The sequence below is a fragment of the Dermacentor andersoni genome, chromosome 10 (genome assembly GCF_023375885.2).
Source record: "Dermacentor andersoni chromosome 10, qqDerAnde1_hic_scaffold, whole genome shotgun sequence".
NCBI classification, from domain to species: Eukaryota; Metazoa; Arthropoda; class Arachnida; order Ixodida; family Ixodidae; genus Dermacentor; species Dermacentor andersoni.
In genome coordinates, this window is record NC_092823.1 from 56,615,189 (window position 1) to 56,621,811 (window position 6,623).

Genomic DNA, 6,623 nt, shown 5'->3' on the forward strand with positions numbered 1-6,623 from the left:
TGCATTGAAGTCGCCACATATAAATACATTAGAATGAGCTATCTTGAAGATATCAACTAGCGCTCCTACTGAAATCCGGTTTGAAGGTGGTAGATATAGATTAATCACTGTTATGCAGAGCTGGCCAAAGGATACTTTACACGCGATGAATTCCGGGAAGTCTGAGTCACTGGATTGAATTTGATAAGATGGTAGGTCTTTTCTGACGCACAGGAGCACTCTGCTAACAGCACCTGGACGAGAAATCTTGTATATCACATAATTCGAGAGGCGAAAGCCGTCATTGATTCCCGCCTCTTGAATGCAAAGGATTAGAAAGTTGTATTGCACAATCAGTTTGCGAAAGTCAGCACACTTTCATCGAAGACTGTTGGCATTCCACTGAAATATAGAGACATTTTGTAGCGGTTATGCATATACTGCCTGCCGCAGTTGCGGCCCGGATTGTTGACACAATAGTGCTTCTAGAGGCAACAAGGCTTTTACTTCTGGTAGGTTGTTTGCTTCCGGCAAAGCAGATAGGATTGCCTTAATAGCTGCGAAAAGCATTGGCAAAATGAGTTGTGTCACCGATGCGTTGGTATGTTCGCTATTAGCTGGCGTTACTCCTGCTGTAGGTGCGTAAGGTCGCTGAGAAGAATGTGTGTGAATATTGGAGCTTTCTTGTGTATTACTTTCTGCCTGTTGTGGTCTGGGTCTCCGTAGCACTGATGCATTATACTGGGCGCTTGACTTTGATCCTCTTGATTGGTCTCTTGATTGCACTGTCGTTTGTTCTCTTGAGGAGGAATAGCTTGTTGATTCTCTTGGCTGTGGTGGTTCCGGTGCCCGCTGTTGTGGGTGATCTTGCAATAGATGAACAATCTCAAGGTTTGGGGCGGGTTCATTGCGTCGCGGTTGTATTCCATGGATAAGCTCATGTCAACGGATTGAGGGCAGCCTGAAAAGGAGGCGGCATGGTTACCCGCACAGTTCGCACATTTAGGTTGAAGAAGTGACTTGCACTCCTTGTGGTCATAATCTTCTGAGCAGATTTTGCATCTACGTGTGCTGTGGCAGGTTTTCGACATGGGCCCAAATCTCTGGCATTTATAGCAGCGAAGTGCTGGTCCTAGGTATTCCTAACCGCCGTGGTGGCTCAGTGGCTATGGTGTTGGGCTGCTGAGCACGAGGTCGCAGGATCGAATCCCGGCCACGGCGGCTCCATTTCGATGGGGGCGAAATGCGAAAACACCCGTGTACTTCGATTTAGGTGCACGTTAAAGAACCCCAGGTCGTCGAAATTTCCGGAGTCCTCCACTACGGCATGCCTCATAATCAGAAAGTGGTTTTGGCACGTAAAACTCCATAATTTAAATTTAGGTATTCCTCGACAGGATGATTGGTGAAGCCCAGGTAAATTCTTTCTGGAATAGGGCGATCGTCTCTGAAAGTCAGAATTACTGTGTGAAGTGGATGTGACTTTACTGCTCCATCTTCTTGGCGGGAATAACTTATCTGTCTGCGTGCCGATATAACTCCTGCGTCTTTCAAGAAGTCTAGGAGTTGTTCGTCTGTATACTGCATAGACACATGCCTTACTTTCCCAAAATTTCGCGTGTATGACTCTGGGATGAAGGGCTTGACTTCCCGGCCGTCTACACTTGAGAGCATCAAAAGGCGTTTTGCGGATGCTAAGGAAGCAACGCTGACACTGGAACTTCCATCTCTGCTCATCCTGAAAGGCTGTAATTTTTCTTTGGCAGCGGAAATTATTTCGGCAGAAACTCGGTTTGTATTTACTTGCCAAAAAGTAGTACCTTCACTTGTTGGGCGAAAGACAACGGGAATGCCTTCTGCTTGCTTTTTCTTATACCTGACCAAAGTAAATGGTGCATGTTCGCCCATCACTTAGCTCATAATTCGATGTTGTATCATCATGCTTGCTGTCCTCTAGGCGAGGTTTCTAGGTCTCGGCTTCACCGTCAGCCATTATTCCTGAATTCGCGGAAGTTGATTCCGAGTTGTGGAGAACCAAACGTGCCGGCTTTACAAAGCTTGGTGACGCTTTCAAGGCCCCAGGCTTTTCATTACGGCCTGTAGCATCCTTCATATGGCTTGCTACACTTGGACGAGCATAAGGCTCGTGACAATGTTCTCGGCTTCCGACCACCGTAGTCAAAGGGTAATAGCGAGGTCCTCAAAAAAGAAAGGTCGCACCTGTGATGCGCCTGGCTCGCTGAATCTTCACCCGACGTCTTGTTAGTCAGTCGTCGTCAATGGTAGCCGTAAATGTCAAAAAAACAGAAAAAATAGAGCACCATACAAGAAGAGTGACCGAACAGATGCACGTTTTCTTTCCCCCCACTTTGCTCTTGAATCCCTCAAAGTTTCTTTTTTTTTCATTGATGACGACGCCGTGTAAAATCCCGACCAACTAGAGAGGCTAACAAAATTCGTGTTGTTATTCTTCTTTTATGCCGTAGAAACGTTTTTGTTCAACGCCATGAAACAACTGCATATAACCTAGCTCTTCAGCTCAGTTTCACACAGATGATCATTGGATTTCTGCAGAAATATTACTCACACTCTCCCTCGTCCCCCAGCCCTCCCCCCTGCCCCCTGATGGTACACACTAAGCTAGGCATTCGACTGATAGGCCTCGCAACGTTCCCATCAATAGCGCGACATTCCATTTTAGTTAGGCCTCTAGATAGGGATGTGTTGATGATGGCCAACAAGCGTGTAGCTGTATCGGGTGCATCGACACGAAAGCTTTCGAGTTTCAGCGAACGAGCGGTTGTTCGTTGTTCCAGGAACGTTGTAGTCAAGAAAAGGAAAATCATTACTCCGGCCCCCGTCTACTCGCTACGACAGCGCAAGCGACGAATGTACCTCACGGCGGTCTCCGTGAAGTCGACGCTTTTATTTATTGGTTTTCTTTTTTTTTGTCTCGCCTTATCTCAGCGCAATCTGACGGGTACGAGCTGCGTGTTTGCGCTGGCGGACAAACTTATTGACCGTTTCCTGGAAATAACCTATGGATTTCAGGGTCTCCGTGAAGTTGTCACTGCTATTAAATTGCCTGCGACGCGTTGCCATAGTAACGGCAGAAAAGAAATCATTATGGTTAGAGCGTACAGTCGTACGCAGCTACGAGGAACAGGCTATCTTTTGTTCATCATTGTCATTGTCATATATGCGCGACAAATAATTCACTGCATCAGGTAATTCGATATAGCGAAAGAAACGAACTTGGTGACGCTTTCGTTATTACGAGCACACAAGTTGGCCGGGCTTAGGCAAGCTGCAGTTGAAGCAGCTTTTTCTTCTTGCCCCCTTTCTCTGTTCTTGAGATGAATAATTTTTGTTTAATTATTTATTAATGTACGGGTTCGTTATCTCCAGCAGGCAAAGGATGCATGAAAAATTTACCCTCATTTAAGAATAACAAAGGTGTAAGAGGCCCCAATTTTTACCGATGCGCGAGGTTCTGTAGACCGTCAGCAGTGGACTTATCTTCATGGCTTCATGTCGCTGGCAGCGAACGCATGTAGTCGCTGTAGCAAATGTCCCATTCGTTATAAGCGAGTTATCTTACATCGAGATCGGTCAGTAAGTTTAGCTCGTTCTATATAAAGAATAATTCACTTTATCTGAGATATGCCATTTTGGGTTTCGGCTGTATTTTCTCATATGCAATTATTATTATCGTCGGACTAGCTATAGCTTCACAGTAGAACGAACGTTTTTAGACAATGATTTACAATTACCACTGTCCTGCGGCATCCAAGTATATAGTATTTTTTTTTTTAAATTTCCAAATGTTAGTCCACCACCTAATGCTTGGTAGCTGGCGTTCTTATTGTTCGTGGCATTTTCTTTCTTTATCTGGTATATGCCATTATTCATGTCGTATTCATGTCTTATCCTTATGCTTCCGCTTCTCTGAACGACACTTCTCGCATAAGCTGAACCCGTTTTGTCTGTAATGCTATGCCGCTTTAGTCACGAGGACACTCCTCGCAATAAACCTGGCACTTCAGATCCACATAGATCGTAGGAGAACTCATCGTTGATTCTCAAGCTGTTCGCTAAATAACTTTATTCTTCAGCTTTATCGTGGATGCAAAAGAAAAAAAGTTTACGCCCCCCTCTTTCTGAAGGCGCGCAACTGGATAAGCGAAAATTGGTGCCGTGCTATTTCCGTGCTACCTTATGTTAACCAACACAAATTCATTAACGTTCTACACCTTCTTTCTGTACATTCGGCGTTTTTCAGGGAAGTGTTTTAAACTTATATTGTCGCAGGTTAACGTCCAACAAGTACACAGTAGTTTATAGGGATGACGCAGGTGGTGAGATACGAGTTTTTTGATCACCTTTCTTTTTTTTTACGTGCACCTAACGCACGTTACACGATAATTTTTGCGTGTCACCTCTACAGGAAGTCGCTCGCCGCGGCAAAGATCGAACCCGCGACCTTTAGCGCCGCAGCCCAACGCCATAGGCACTGAAATGCCGCAACCGGTATGAAGCGTCTTAACCGTGCTACAAATAAAGAAACCTTTTAATTTTCTTCTAAATGCGAAGCATTTCTTGGCAAACATTTGCCGCTTTGACAGTATCTATATAGCTGCCTACTACTTGGTGCTCTCATGGTCGTTTCGTTAACATGGTAGGTACCAAAATTAGCATAGCAGGACAAGAGTTTATGACGAACATAAATAATCAGTCATGACATGAATGTCATGAGATGTGTGCTGTGTAAGTCATGAAACAGCCCCCTACATCTTGATGCTCTCATGGCCGTTTCGTTAACTTGGGTTGTACCAAAATTGGCATAGGTTGGCGAGAGCATGACGAACATAAATGACCGGACTGACGTGAACGTCATGACATGCGTGTCATGTAGGCCATGAAACAGCCGCCCACATCTTGGTACTCTCATGATCGTTTCGTTAACTTCGCAGGCTCCCCGCACACTAATTCGCTAACATCGATGGCCACAGGGCGTGGGATCTGCCAGCCTTTTTTATCGGGAGCCGTAGTTGCGATCGAATGGGGCGATTGCGTTCGATCGTTGGTTTCTTTCAGTTTTGGTTCAAGCACGTCACGACATCGCGTAGAAGAACGCTACAGGGCCAGTGATTGAAGCAACGGACTTGCGTTTCCAAGACGAGCAATCTGGCCCCCACGCCACCACCACTTAGGGCAAAGTAAAGAAAGAACGAAACAAGAAAAGAATCAGCCGCTGACAAATGCGCACGCTTATCTGTCGGGCTAATCACATGCGGCACGCTACACCGGCCGGTCGTGCATGAACAGGCCCCGTACATTGATTGACACGTGGCGACGTAGATTTCTCTGTAGGGGTGGTCCGTACGCACTACGGGAAACTGGCCAAAATCGAACGGTACACTAACTGAAGGATACCCGGCTTATAGATCGCTACACTCACGTGACTCGCACGTCCGACAGGTACGACGAACTGCGTAGTAGCCGTCGTAGTTCGTTTGGGACATGTAGGACTTGCGATAACGGTATATCCATGTGGATCTAGGGACATCGCTTTTCCGAGAAAAAAAAAAAAACAGAAGCGAGAACATCTAAAATATTTCGGAAGACCCAGCAGGTGTTCTGCAGAATGCGATTTCATCCTTTATGTGCGCTGGTTTCTATTTGCTGATATGATTGATTGATTTGATTGATATTACAGACAGACAGACAGATAATAAAAACATTGTTTAATAGGTGCTGCAGATGTTTGGCTGTCCGTAGACTTAGCACGTTAGTGCAGACGGCAAAGGTGGTGTATTACATGAGCCGGTCATAAATAATACGCACGCACACACACTGTCAAGGTAACAAGCTCAAGCACACACAGTAAGTCGCGACTATAAATCGTGTGCTTTGCGCAAAAGTCCCGGATGAGGGCTAATTCTGCCTTCGTTACGCGCGAAGCGCTAGCTAAAGCAGTGTCACACCACTTTCTAAACAATATGGTACGCTATATATCGCATAGCTATGAAATGATGCCAAACGTATGAAAAGCTACGCGCAAGAGGACATATTGCTACCAGAAAACTCTTTCACACGACACACGAAATATATGGTAGTTTCTTTACGTGCCTATGGAGAAAAACAATACCGGGTGCACTTTCTTGACATGGATGAAAAATCACGTATTATTTTTCTGGCATGACACAGAGAGTATTTATTACCTCTGCAAAAACAGAGAGAGAAAAGAGAAGGATAAAGGCAGAACCCGCGAATGCGAACAAAACAACAGCGCTCTTTCAAAGAAAGACGCAAGAGCACGTTTCTCTAAACGGCAAAACTTGCAATAATAGTTTCTCGGAAGCCCGTTGCGATATTTAAATTGCACGCCACGTCAAAAGCACTGCTACGTTCGGAAATAATTTTATGATGATTCCTTACGTTCACTGTTTGTTTGGCGAAACGCTTTTTCATTGCTGCCTCCTACTGACGCATACTATAAGACCGAGTAAAAAGTTGAAACTTAGCAAGGGTGCTGTCGTTATAGGTGCTCTTTCGCTGCTTTTTAACCGTGAAGCTTGTCCCTGGTGAAAACATGTAGAGACAACCATGCACTCCAGGCTTTGAAGAAGCCTCGAGTGCTA